This window comes from Felis catus, chromosome A2 (assembly GCF_018350175.1).
Source record: "Felis catus isolate Fca126 chromosome A2, F.catus_Fca126_mat1.0, whole genome shotgun sequence".
Lineage (NCBI taxonomy): Eukaryota > Metazoa > Chordata > Mammalia > Carnivora > Felidae > Felis > Felis catus.
The window spans coordinates 49308104-49322873 of record NC_058369.1 but is presented as its reverse complement, the minus strand read 5'-3'; the positions used below and the strand labels follow the sequence as shown (position 1 = coordinate 49322873).

The 14770-nt window shown below is 40.8% G+C and overlaps 1 long non-coding RNA gene across 2 annotated transcripts in view; it reads left to right on the top strand.

Moving 5' to 3' along the window:
• The window catches only part of LOC109496972, a 703487-nt gene that overhangs the window by 564297 nt on the left and 124420 nt on the right, over window positions 1-14770 (top strand). The window lies entirely within an intron of this gene.

Here is a 14770-nt window from a genome sequence, read left to right as displayed (position 1 = left end):
CAGTCTGTGAGATGTTAGGCATATTCTGGAATAGAAGTCAATAATTTAGGACAACAGCCATTCTTTAAATTCATAGAGGCTTAAAATAGCACTATAAATGGGAGGATTAAGCTACTTAGAAGGACACAATATTTTTGGGTACTTTGGTGAAATCATTGCCTCTATCCAACTACCACTCTAGGGAAATCAATTTGTTAAATCTATTGATTAAACAAAATCTTTAGATCCTAAGTCTACTCCTTGGTCGCAGCCTAATTTCACACGACTGTAGGGCTATGTTTTCTAAAACGTTACTTAAAATAGGTTTTAAGGGGCGCCTGGGTGGCGCAGTCGGTTAAGCGTCTGACTTCAGCCAGGTCACGATCTCGCGGTCCGTGAGTTCGAGCCCCGCGTCAGGCTCTGGGCCGATGGCTCAGAGCCTGGAGCCTGTTTCCGCTTCTGTGTCTCCCTCTCTCTCTGCCCCTCCCCCGTTCATGCTCTGTCTCTCTCTGTCCCAAAAATAAATAAACGTTGAAAAAAAAATAAAAATAAATAAAATAGGTTTTAAGTAGAAAAGAATAAAGCTTTAAAACTATAGTATTAGATTTTTAAAATCTTTTTTTTCTTAATTAGAGCATGAGTAAAGGAGAGGGGCAGAGGGAGAGAGAGAATCTTAAGCAGACTCCATGTTCAGTGCTGAGCCTGACACAGAGCTCTGTCTCTCAGACCGTGAGATCACTACCTGAGCTGAAATGAAGAATCAGATGCTTAACTGACTAAGCCACCCAGGTGCCCCTAGATTTTTTTTTTTTTTTTTTACTTAAGACTTCACTATGTTAATGTGGGCTATGGAGCTCTGCCAAGAGATGACATATATAGCCTCACAAGTTTGTTTGGCCATGGAACTCCCTACAATAGGGTTTGGTACACTATAGCCCAGGGACCAAATCCAGTTGTGACTTGTTTTGGTTTACTCTGTGACATAAGAAATGTTTTTTGTTTTGTTTTGTTTTGTTTTTACATTCTTAATGGGTTTAAAAACAAAGAAAAAAGAATATGCAATAGACTGTATATGGCTTACAAAGCCTATAATATTTACTATCTGGACTTTCATTGAAAAGTTCTGTCAAACAAATGCCACCTTCCAGAAACAACAGCAGCGCCCTCATCATTGCCATGGTCGTGGTAGCTTGTCTCCAAGATGGCCGTCATCAGTTCCTTCCCCTCTTATACAGGCAGGCAAGTCACCCATCAAATGCAGTGTCTGTTCTCCTACTCCTTAAATGTGGGCTGGCCTGAGAGTTCTTTGACCAATAGAATATGACACCAATGACATAGCAGTTTTAGACCTAACTGTTAACAAACTGCAGTGCCTTAGTCTCTTGTAATCCTGAAGCACCGTGTAAAAGATTCAACTACTCTGCTAGAGAGAGATCACACTTCAAGACATCTTGGAGAGACAGAGCCCAGTCTTCCAGCCATCCCATCAAGGACTAGATGTTAGTGAAGCCAGCTTAGATCCTAGAGACAAAGTCAAATGTCAGTAGAACATCAGTAAGTGATGCTCATTGATGCCATGTTGAGCAAAAAAAAAAATTGGCCAGTTAAGCAGTTTGAATAGATGCACATGATGATGACATAAGAAAAAATAGTTGATATTTTAAGTTATTTTAGAACAACCCCATGAGCATCTTTATCCTTGCCATCATTCTGGAGACAATTTCCACGACTGGCATCTCAAGACACTCACTTTGAGAAAATCTGATTTTGTAATAAAATCCCATCTCACAATTTGGTGTTTTTATTAAATTACACAGACCATTCCACAAATGGTATAGATGAGTGAGGTTTAACCTAGTGATACAATTATTTTTATCAAATGTTATACACAGAGGACTTTGTCAGGTGTGATATGCCTACTGAGACAAGATAGCAATCCAAACCCCTGAGCTCCTTAATCTCCTATCTCCAACTATATCTTACAGCCTGCACTACTATCTAGGCGTGGAGATTCCAAACAACTGAACCTCTGCTATCTTAGTTGTACTGCAATCTCTTTAGGGAGTTACAAGATCCCATCAGGAAAGAAAAAAAAAGATCATTACATATGTACCAAATCCCAGCACATAACAGATGCTCAGTGATGGTATCTTGTGGATGTTCATTTCCAATTCGGGAGGGCATCATTCCTTCACTCCTGAATGGTTGATATTTTCTCCTTGTTGTTGATGATTGTGCTGCTCAAGTCCTGTGTAAGCAACCAGATACACTGATGGCTTGCTTTAACTTGTCACACTTATAACAGCTCATTAACATCCCCACTGTCTACAGAATATCTCTTTTCTTTAGCTCTGCCCGTATACCCTTTGATAATCTAGCCCTAGCTTATTTCCCAATCTGCTACCTGAAATTTAATGTCCCTAAATTTTTCTTTAAAAAAATGTTTATTCGTTTATTTTGAGATGGAGAGCACAATATGGGGGAGGGTCAGAGAGAGAGAGAAAATCCCAAGCAGGGTCTGTGCTCTCAGCATGGAGCCCGATGCGGTGCTTGAATTCATGAACTGTGGGATCCAAAATCAAGAGTCCAGTGCTTAACCAACTGAGCCACCCAGGAGCCCCACTAAATTTTTCATTGTTCCCAGAACACACCATATCTTCTTATAACTTGTGACTTTGCACATGTTATTCCCTCTTCGCTGAATGTGTGTCCTTGCCTTTCCATCTAATGCATGTCTTCCCAGATGGCATCTCCAACTCTTTAATTTTTTTTAACGTTTATTTATTTTTGATACAGAGACAGAGTGTGAGCGGGGGAAGGGCAGAGAGAGAGGGAGACAGAATCTGAAGCAGGCTCCAGGCTCTGAGCTGTTAGCACAGAGCCAGACGTGGGGCTTGGACTCACGAACTGTGAGATCATGATATGAGCCAAAGTCAGACGCTTAACCAACTGAGCCACCCAGGTGCCCCATCGAACTCTTAATTAATCTCCTTTGGTATGGTTTTCAGGCTCCCCAAAGAGAGACTGTCTAGGCATGTATATGTCTGCCATATTTCTTACTACATTGGTTACAATTTATCGTCCCAAGATAAGCTTTGTTTCTCTTAGCCCCAGTTTTTTGAGGTTTTTTTTTTATTCATCTATGAAATAGGAAAATCTTACATACCTTCAGGCTTATTGTGAAGAGTCAACAAAATGGAGTATATGTAGGTATCTGGCATGTGCTACCAAAAGAAAAACTCACTGTAAATCTTTGTCTCTGTCTAATGTTCATGAATTACTGCTTTCCCCTTCCCCACCTCCTCCAACACACTGATCTGGTCTCAGGCAGGCAGTGTGTCTCTGATACTGTCCTATCCACAGTGTCTGGCAAAGATGAGGTGCTTGGTAAGTAAGTGCTGAATGTATTGGTCTTTCTAGTTGTATGATGGACCTTGACTAATTACTTTTTTTTTTGATTGGATAATTAGCCACCTGTGGAAGAAAATAAATAGAAAACACACTGCAAAAGACCTCCTTTAGTTTTGGAAGATTATAATGTACAGAAAACACCATGCTAAGCATGGTCATTTATCCATCTCCATTGGTAGTAACTGTACATAAGGCCATTCCTGCTGTGAGTTATGTTTTCTTGGTGGGCAGCCAAGGACACATCTAGATCCAGTTCCAGTTGTTCCCCAAAAATGACTCCTTGTCCTTCTTGCAACAAGGAGAGCATATAATGAACTCACATTCTTTGCCAGTGTCAAATTTAAGAATCCATCTTTCTTTTTCTTCTTTCTCTCAAGAATCTTCATATTATCATTGCTAACTATATTTTTTCCATCTACCTGGTATATATTAAAATAGCAGACATGGTTTCATTTACAGGTTATTTCCTTCCCTGCTAATTGATTTTTGAGGTGCTAAGTCTTTTTTCTTAATGTAATTTATTGTGAATTCAGCTGAGGTTTTATTTATAATACTCTATTTTCCATTGTCATGTGAAATGGTTTGGAGGGAACACCAGGGAGAGTCCCTTGGGATTGGTGGGAAGTAGGCTGGTAGTTTACATGGGCCTTTGGGTCCCACTGCATCCTTCAGAGAGGTGTCATTAGGGTAGAGTACATCTGGGTGTGTCACGGAGCCCTGCAAAAGCAGAAGGATCCCACTCCTTTCTGCTCTCCCCTGTAAAGAAAAAGAAAGATAGGACCATGGACAACCTAACTGCTTGGATTCAAGGCAACAGGGGCTTAGGCAGCAGATTTCCAGCCAAGTCCTATGGGATGCCAGCTACTCAGCACCTGGAAACATAGGCCAACATATCCTGTAGCAGGAAGGCTCATGAAAGCAAGATGGCTACTTGATGGCCCACAATCCCGTGGAAGGTTGAGTTGGGCTACCCTCTGGGTAAAATGGGGAAGCCAATAATCAGAGAGCTTGTTGCCAAGCAACCTAGAGAAGGAACCTGGGGTCATTGATTGGACAATCCTGCTTGTCTCCATATGCGTTTTTCTTGCCATTGTTCTCCATCATATGCGTCTATAAATCCAAAGGAAGGTGATCAGTAAAACAGCTCTAATCCTGTAAACTTGTATTAAAAAATCAGTCCAAATGGTCTATATGCAGATGAAAAAATTAAGAAATTTAATATTTTATACTTAAAAGGGTACTATGAGAAGGTACTAGAAAAGGGTAATAGGGAGGGATTTAAAGGTGAAATCTCCATCTTTGAAGACTTCGTTCCCATTTTCTATTGTTTTATTTCATTTTTGCTATCTATATTGTATTGCCTTGAATCTGTGATGCTTATGCTGTGGTTTTTCAATATGTGTTGCTGAATGTCTATATAAGAAAGCAGTCTACTACTATTTCCAGTACTAGACTACATATAGTTGAAGCAACATATTCACATTTATAAATCAACTAAGATGGAAGGAAAGAGTAGGCTACTGTGGTTTCAAAACCAGATCTAAAAGAGAAATTTCTGGATATTCAGACCATAGCATCCTCATTTGAGTCAAAATGCAAAATACTGTGATGATGATTTTATAAATAAGAGGACTTTTGTTATTTGTAAATTCTGGCCAATTTAGGAATTTATTTATTTTCTACCCACCTTTCTCAAATCATAGTTTCCATTCCTCTGCCCAATAGCCTCCGGAGGCAGCCTTTTGCTTACACTATGGCCACATTCTATAAAATTTTCACCAAGCTGCTGCTCATATTTTCTCCCATCTCTTGGAGTCCAGCCAGAAAAATTCTGTTTTTAAGGGATATTGTGGTTAGATTGAATCCACTAGATAACCCAAGATAATCTCTTGTTTGTTAAAATTTTTTATTCTGTTTATTTTTGAGAGGGAGCAAGAGACGGGGGGAGGGACAGAGAAAAAGGCAGACACAGAATTCGAAGCAGGCTCTAGGCTCAGAGCTGTTAGCACAGAGCCCGATGCGGGGCTCAAACCAATGAATGCAAGATCCTGGCCTGAGATGAAGTTGGACGCCTAAATGATTGGAGCATCTGGGTGGCTCAGTCTCTTGACTTTTAAGGTCTACAGCCTTAAATACATTTTCCAGGTCCTTTTTTCAAGTAAGGTAACATAATTGCAGTTTTTTGAGGAATGGGACATGTGCATCCAGGGAGGGGGTGTTATTCTGCCTATACAACATGCCTGTCCTCTTTGTCCTGTGGTGTGCTCTTGCTTAACCTTCAAATTCCAGCTCACGTGTCACTTCCCCTCTGCACATTGTACAGATGTTCCCACCTCCCTTCTTCCCATAACTGCAGAACCCCTTGGACTGAAAATGACTTTGTCCACCCACACTCACAGAAGAAATGAATCAGTGTTTCATTTCCATCTTAGATTTTATTCAGTCCAATATTTTATACCATCCCCAAGTCTCTGTAATTCAAATGATAGAGAATCCAGATCTGCAAACATCTGCTGAGTAAGCTTTGCTTATTTTCTCATTTGAAATATTTTATTTAATATTTCCAAAAACCTCTTGTGATAGGTATGACCTTTCTGAAGGGGCTCAGTTAAGCGGGGAAAGGGAGACTCTTAATCAAGGCCCTAGGTTTTTGGGTCCAGGACTCTTCTATCCATATTGCTTCAACTTGTATGATTTTTGAATTATTCTCTCTGCCTCCCCAGAGATCCTTGCCTCCTGTCATCTTTGTCACTGTGACAGGCAAGTGTGAAGTTCAAAGATGGCTTTCTGTCTCCCTACTCCTGCCATGCCCCCTGGCTCCTGGATTCACTGACATAGGTGCCGTTACTTCCATCCCACCAGTGTCTTTCAGATATGTCTGTTTCTTCATAGTCTCTGCACCTCAATGTGTCAGATCAGGTTCTGGGAGATGCATGAGAATCCATGGATGTTAGGGCAGACTTTGCCAGAAATGAGAGACAGGCATAAAATCCAGGCACGGGCCTCTAGGTCACCTCAGAGGAACCCTGGATATGACTTGGAGCACTGTGAATACAGAAAAGAAGTGTCCACAGGAGAGGGGGATAAAGAAGAAGAACCAAAGTAGACTAGGGAGCAAATTTTGCCTTAAGATATCAGGCAGCAAACTCCTCCTGTGTGAGCCAAGAAAGAGAACTTTGCCTTGGGTCTGTCATAAAAGGGATTTTTTGCCTTTAAACTCTAAACTCCTTTATAATAGGCAAGTTTGAGAAGGTTTTTTTTTTTCCAAATAGAAGTAAGAAATCAGATTTTTTAAAGATATTTTTCTTTTAGTTCAACTCTCCTTGAATTTACGTGTGAATTTAGTCATCATCTACACAGCTTGTTCTCTCTTTCATTAGATGGTAGGATCTGCAGGGCAGTCTCCTCGCCCCCCATTTGGGGATGTGCTAATGCAGTGTTGGTTACTCTCTCTCATTATCAGAGCCTATTGGTAGGTCCCATATCAAAGGGTATGCACTGCACCATTTAAATTTTATCTCAGAAATTGCATTAGCTGGCATTTGTGGCTGAAAGGGAGAGATTAAATTGTTCTATCCATTTTTAAACCTGTGGTGTTGCTTTGCAAGGAGTGCACCTAAAGGGATGCAGTATTCATGAGAGTAAGGCCTCCTCCCAGGTAAGCACAAAATCCTATCGACTAAACTGGGATCAAGGAGAGAACAGAGACCAGAAGTCTATAAATTTTATGCTTACTGATGCAACTTCAAAATTGTTTTCTGTTTCTCAGCACATATTTATTTTTATGTGCCATCTTCTGCTATTGAAGAATGGACATGCATGGAGGGGACAGGCAGGAGACTGATTCTTACGTGCGGTTTGTCACTAACTAGATGCATATAGCCTGGGTTCAGGTACACACACCTTAATAGTGATGGAGCCAGAACCAGGTTCTGTCTAAGCCCAATTTTTCTTGTATGGAAAATGCATTTAATGTGGGAGTTAAACCATATAAGAGTCTTGAATATTTATTGTAGTAGACTTTTGTTTCTCTGTCTTTAATCTCGTCTCTTTTTAACCCATCCCTGCTTCACAATAAAAAAGATCCATCTAGAATCTGTATAATAATATTCGCAAAACTACATTCTCTACCTTCTAAAAATATTTTTAGGGGGCACCAGCCTGGCTCAGTTGGTATAGTATGTTACTCTTGATCTCAGGGTCATGAGTTTGAGCCCCACATTGGGTATAGAGATTACTTTTTAAAATTTTGTAGATAATATCCAACTGTTATCATTGCTTTACTGGTTCTCCTGGCTCAGAGACGAAAACTGCTTTTGCATGTAAAGTGAATGTGGGCAAGGACTAGAAGGGGGTGGCTGGGTTCACAGACTGTCCTTGGTCCTGAGAGCCTCCTTTCATACTGCCTAGGGTGCTGCCATAGGCAGGGACTGCATGCACATGAATGAAAAGAAGCCAGCCCTCTGGACTTCACAAGGAATAAGGACACTGTTGTGAAGTTGGATATGTCCAAGGGGCTCGTTTATGTTGAAAGGATGAAACAGGGTTTCTCGAAAGAAAGGACAGCATTAATATGAACTTGGGCAGTGGGGAACAGTGCAAGAGATAGTGCTGGCTGACACTGGAAGGACAAAGTAGTGATGTTAGCATTCCTGATTTCCCCAACTGCCTTAGAGAGGCTACTACCCAGTGTCACCATGTTTACTGTATTCTAAGATTATCTCTCCTCTTTGCTCATGTTCAAGGGTTTACCTCTCACCGCCCAGCTCTTCATACACCGCAGACTCTTGAACAAACATAATCTCTCTCCCAGGGGCTATATTGGAAGGCAGGGTGACCTCATTTTGAACCACAGCTCTGCCACTGGGCAAGTTTTTTAACCTATTTCTTAGTTTCTTCATTCACAAGGAGGAAGAAGTGCTTACCATTAGGATGATCCTAGCAGAAGGTGCTGTTTATTAAATGCTTCCCTTTAGGGTAAACAGAGCACAGAGATTTCCATTTAATTCACTTCTTAGAAAATCGTGTAGTGGTAGACACCATTATCTGCATGTTACAAAGGAGGAAATGTGAGATTTACTAAGCATGGGGTGATTTATGCAAGGTCACACAAGTGATCGAAAAGCTAGGATTGAAACCCAGCTCTGCCGGGTTTTACACCCTGAGCTCTTGACTGTTGTATTGGTTTCCTATGGCTGCTGTAACAAACAGTTACAAACTGGGTAGCTTAAAACAACAAATATATCCTCTCCATGTTCTGGGGCCAGAAGTTTGAAATCAAGAGGTTGGCATGGGCCATGCTCCTGAAACCTGTAGGATAATCCTGCCTTGCCTTTTCTAGCCTCTGATATGTGCTGGCAGTCCTTGCTTTCCTTGGTTTGCAGATGCTTCACTCCATCTGCTTGTCTTGTGATGTCTTAGTCACAGTTTTTCTGTTCTTGCTGCATCTATGTCCAAAGTTTCATTTTTATATAAGGTCACCAGGCCTATTGGATTAAGGACCCACCCTACTCCAGAGTGACCTCATCTTCACTAATTACATTTGCAATGACCCTATTTCTAAATAAGGTCTCATTCTAAGGTACTGAAGGTTAGGTCTTTAGGACTTCAGCACATCTTTTTGGGAAATAGAGTTCAATCTGTAACACTTACAGTGTTGAAACAAATGCCTGCAGGCTTGTCATGAGAAATAAAGGAAGTAATAAATATGAAGTATCTGGCATTTAGTAGATGTTAGAAATTGCTCATTTTTCTGATAAGATTATTTGAGGAGACAGATAATTTGTGAATCTGAAATGTATATTCCAAAAGTGTGAATTAGAAGTAAGGTGGCTGGCCATTGACAAAATGTGTTTTTTTTGGGGGGAGGGGCATGGATCCTTTTGAAATGCAAGTATACCAGGAAGGCTATTTCCTATTTGGTTTTCTCTTCAATTTAATTAATTTAAAGCACTGTAAGTATTGAATTGCAAGCCCATTTCTCTTGTTTTTTTCAGTAATTTTCTTGGTAAAAGTCAAAAGAGGAAAAGCAAAGATGCATTTCTTCTACCACATGATGAAATAGAAACATAGGCATTCCAGAAGGGGGAAATAGGTAAAAGCTAGAAATTCATGTAATCCAGTTTAAGGGTGCTGTCATTATCAAGGAAACATCACCCAATAATCATAAGATGATGTCAAAATGGTTTAAAATTTTTATCTGAGTTTCTAATAGGAGGGAAATAGTCCATTGCATTAATTCTTAGAATTTTCTTTAATTGCCATTCATTTCCTTTATGACTGAAACACCTCTGCACCATCTCTTCCAAATTCCATAATTTCTTTCTCTCCAGGGGCTAGCCTAATGCCTCGTGTGCCCTCCTGGCCTTTCCAGTTTTGCTACTTGATTTTGATTCTTCAGATACAGCATCGCAAACTCTGAAAGGTCCAACTTGACAATGGCAGGACCGTGAGTAAAAGTTCTGGATCACTAGAAGCAAATTGGGCAAAATTCAAAAGCTTTTTGGGTTTGTTAAGGACATGTTGGGAATTAGTAGGCTTATTTTGTCTCCTTGCATATGATAGTGAATTATCTTGGAGTGGAGATAATTTTAAGCTTGATTCATGTATCAGTCCTGCTAATTTTCCAGGAGGTAGAAATAGAGGCATCTATAGATCATCAATCTGGTGGCTGTTGGAGTATTTTCTCCATACAAGACATGGTGCTAATCACTGGGGAAGTTCAGATACTTGTTACAGTGGCATAACAACTGTCAAGTCCAAGGTTTGAATGCACAATGGGTTTCCAGAGTCTCCTGGGTATGCCAGAGCTCAGAGCCAGCTCAGAGCAAAATGAAATGGGAAGCAAATATTGAGGTCAAGTATACCATAGTGTCCAACATTCATTATTTAACTTGAAGTGACATTCTTTAGGCTTTGGTCACAGAGTCTTGGGTAAAGGTAGAGACTTCATGAATCACCAATTTATGGATGACATAAATTTGGAAGGAATTGTAAAAATATTAGATATTAAAATTAAGTTCTAAATAATTTCAACCAGCTGGAACAATGGGTCTCATCTAGAAGATTAAATTTAAGAAAGATGAGTAGAATTTCATGAGTATAGGTCCAAAAAATACTCTAACTGCCAAATACAGGCATAGGGACTATAGGGCATCATTTAGAAGCAGCCCTTGGGGTGCCTGGGTGGCTCAGTCAGTTCAGCGTCTGACTTCAGCTCAGGTCATGATCTTGCAGTCTGTGAGTTTGAGCCCTGCATCAGGCTCTGTGCTGACAGCTCAGAGCCTGGAGCCTGCTTCAGATTCTGTGTCTCCCTCTCTCTCTGCCCCTCCCCCACTCATGCGTGCACGCGTGCGCGCGCGCTCTCTCTCTGTCAAAAATAAATAAAAACATTAAAATTTTTTTTAAAAAAACTTCTAATAGAAGCAGCCCAATGAACAATGACAGGGGGTTTCAATTTGCTGCCATTCTACCAATTTTGATTCATCATTGTGATGGCAGTGTAAATGTAAATATTATCTGATACATCCTTGGTGCTCATGGAACTGATGAGTGATTTCTAAAGTATTTTGTTCAATTCTCTTTGTTATGCTTTAAGAGAAAAAAATTGAAAACTGGAACATGTTTGCTGGGAAGCATGCTGAGTGGCTGAGACTAACTTGGGTCTTCTGAGAGAGGGTAGCTTGGCCTGGAGAAGAGAAGATGGTCTGTTGGGTGGTCAGAGAGCAGAGTCTGGCTTCATGTGGGTCTAGAGGGAGGAATTGGGACGAATAGTAGATATATAATAAGGTAGACTTTAGTTTGGAAGACACCTTTTAAATGTGACCCATATATCAACTAAGATTTTCCTGCCAATTCAGGTTATTAGAAAAGTATTCCTCTACCTGTGAAAACCTAATGTTCTCCCCAAATTCATATGATTTCTTTTGTATGGTCCCAAACAGTTCACTTAACACGATTTTGCGTTGATAAAGATTTTACTGAAGATTTGGGACGATGAAGAAACTTAAACCACAGCATTTAAAAACACTTAAAGTTCAGTATTAGATATTCCTATTTTTAACTATTCCTAAGTCACTTCCACAACTCAGGATCCAGTATTCTACCCAGTTTCTTAACATTCTTTTCTTCCCCATTTCTTCCCCCTTTCTCTCTCCTCTCTTTCTTTCCATGTAAAGTTATCTATCATTGTCTTTTCTTGCTGTGGCTCCCACAAGTTCCTACCCACAGGGTCACATCTTCCTCAGGTAAGGTATTTAGTAAATGTGTTAATCCATTTGGGCTTCCATAACAAGGACAACATAGACAGGTAGCCTATAAACAATAAATATTTATCACAGTTCAAGACACTGGTTGATTGAGTGCCTGGTGAGCTCCCACTTTGTGGTTCGTAGACAGCCATTTTCTTGGATTGCCACACAGTGACAGGGTGAGGGAACTCTCTGGGGTCTCTTTTATAAGGACATTAATCTCATTCATGAAGGATCCAACCTCATGACCTAACCCCATCCATGTTCCCACCTCCTAATACCTCACATTGGGGATGAGGTTTCAGCATATGAATTTTGAGGGGATACAAATAATCAGTCTCTAGCCTGGAGATTTGCCTCAACAGTATTATCTCCCTATCAGAGTCTCTGGTGCTAGTTGTTTGGCTAATCGGTTATCTTACCCCACTCCCTTTGCAAGTTGAATCACCTTGAGAATGAAATGAGCTACTCAGGAAGTACTAACTCCCTCCTGCCCAGGGGGTAAGGATTGTACTCCCTCTGGGTGACTGCCCACCGGGAATCTGGTGATGGTACTCCAAGCTTCCACTGTGGGGTGGAAACTGGGTGGTCTCTCAAATGACCATTGGATCTGATAGACCATCATTCTCTAATTAGCACTAAGTTGTGAATGGCCGGTAATTGTTTGGTTTGGACCCTAAAGCCTCTAGGCAGGAGCCACTCTTATGTAGATTTCAATTATTTATTTAACAAGTGTGTGTTGAGCCTTCCCACAGGCCTTTTATGGTTCTAGGAATACAATATAGGGTGAAAGAAGACACCTCATGGAAATAAGAGTGTTGCTGCTGTAGACTGAATGTTTGTGTTCCCCTCAAATTAAATGCTACATCCTCACCCTGAATGTGTCAGCATTTGAAGGTGGGGCCTTTGGGAGGTGATTAGGTGATGAGGATGGAGCCCTCCTGAATGGCATTATTGCTTTTTTAAAAGAGACCCCAGGGATCTCCCTTGTCCCTTGTACTACTTGAGAGCATAGCAAAAAGATAGCTGTCTATGAACCAAGAAGTAGGTCTTTGCCAAGTTGCACTGCCAGTGCCTTCATCTTGGACTTCCCAATAGTCAGAACTGTGAGAGATAAATTTATGTTGTTAATAAGCTACACAATCAATAGTATTTTTTATTAAAGTATCTTGACAGGACTAAGACACTATATTGCTAAGAAGGTGTTCCTGTGTGTCTTTCAGAAAGACCCATGGCAGATACTTGGTGGAAAAGAAACCTAGTAGGTACCTCAACTTAGTCCATGGAAGGATCCAGGCTTACGTGGCTTTAGATGTTTGTTAAGGATGTATGTTTCCAGACTCCCATCTTCTTCCCTGTTGGAACATGGGACTGAGACCACACTGGCTAATACTCAGTGTCTGATGTCCAGCTTGTTCTCTGATCTAATGGCTAGTGGCCATGCATTTAAGCTGTATAATTATGAGGAATATTCATACCCACTGAGCCTGTAGATTGATACACTTGGCAGAATTATCTCTGGGAGTATCCTGGTGCAGGAGTTGTGATACACTAATAGAGTAGAAAATGAATAGATTCCTTTGGGAGAAACCCCTTGACTTCCCTTTGGAAGCATGGCATAGGCAACCTCTTTATAATGCAATTCCCAGAGGCAGGTATTTGAAGAATTTTGGATTAAAGATGTGTGGTGAGGTAAAATGACAAAAGAAATGTCTCGGGTAAGGAAAGCACATCCAGGCAGCTGACTAGAGGGGGTCCTGAAATGTTTAAAATGGCAGTGTTTTTTGGTTGAAAGACAGGCTAGTACCTGGGGAGGGTAAGGGACTTCTTAAAGATGTATCAGTTGGGCTTTAGTACTGAAATCCCTGTAAGTATTTGGGCAGAAAAAGACTTGGTCTGGGGGCTTAGGTGCACACAAACTCATCAGCCAGGGTTGAAGTTATGGTTCTAGACTGTACCCAGGAATGGCTCTCTCACTGTGAGCTAATGACCTATAGATGTGGGATCCTTCACTTCCATGGCCTCTCCAGATGCTCTGGGAGGAGCCCTAGCAATTTATATTGAAATTGTATATTCCTTTTTATGAAGGGCCCTCCTCATAATGAAAGTAAGCATCAGCCCAGCAAAGCATGGATGGGTCCCTGTCCCAGGGCAATCTTGTTCCTACCTCTGGAACCACTACTGGTGTTAGGAGTTTAATAAGATTGTTCTTCCACAATCACAAAGGTCGCAAAGCAGGAAAGCCAGTGTCCTCTACCACTGTGAACAATGACTCTTGGCACCCAGGAAAAAGAATAGACACTGAAAAGCTGCTTTGTAATTCTGTAAACTTACTTTCTAGGCAAACTGAACAGAAAGATGGTTTCATTTTCCTTTCATTTTCTTTTCCTTTTGCCTCTATGACATATCCCCCTCTACGGCAAGAAGCGATACTAGAGATACTAGTATGGGTATACCAGCTTTCTTTCAGGTGGTTTTATAAGACACATCAAGTGTATTCATCTCCTGGAGCAGCTGTAACAAATTACCACACACTGGATGGCTTAAAACAACAAAGTTCATTGTCTCACAGTTCTTGAGCACAGAAGTCTAAAATCACCAGGCTGAAATCATGGTGTCTGTAGGGCAGCACTTCCTTCAGAGGCTCTAGGGGAGCATCCCTTCCTTGCCTCTTCCAGCTCCTGGTGGTTGCCAGCATTCCTTGGCTTCTGGCTACATCACCCCTGCGTCTCCCTGATCATACGGATTTCTCCTACTTTGTATCAAATGTCCGCTAGCCCTCCTTTTACAAGGATGCTTGTGATAGCATTTAGTGCCCACCCAGATAATGCATGATAATCTTGTCATCTCAGAATCTTTAATGTACTCATATCTGCACAGATTCTTTATTTCCAAATAAGGTAACGTTTACAGATTTTAGAAACTACACTTTTACTTGCAACCTTTCTGTGCAGGGTGTTTAAAGAACGTCTCTTGTAAGCACTTGAGTTTAAAAAAAATCTGACAGTCTCTTCTAATTTGCACTGGCTTATTTACATTTAACAAAATTGCTGACTTAATTTAGGTTTAAAACAACCATTTTACTCGTTGTTTTCTATTTGTCCTACTCTTTTTTTTTCTCCCTCTTTTTT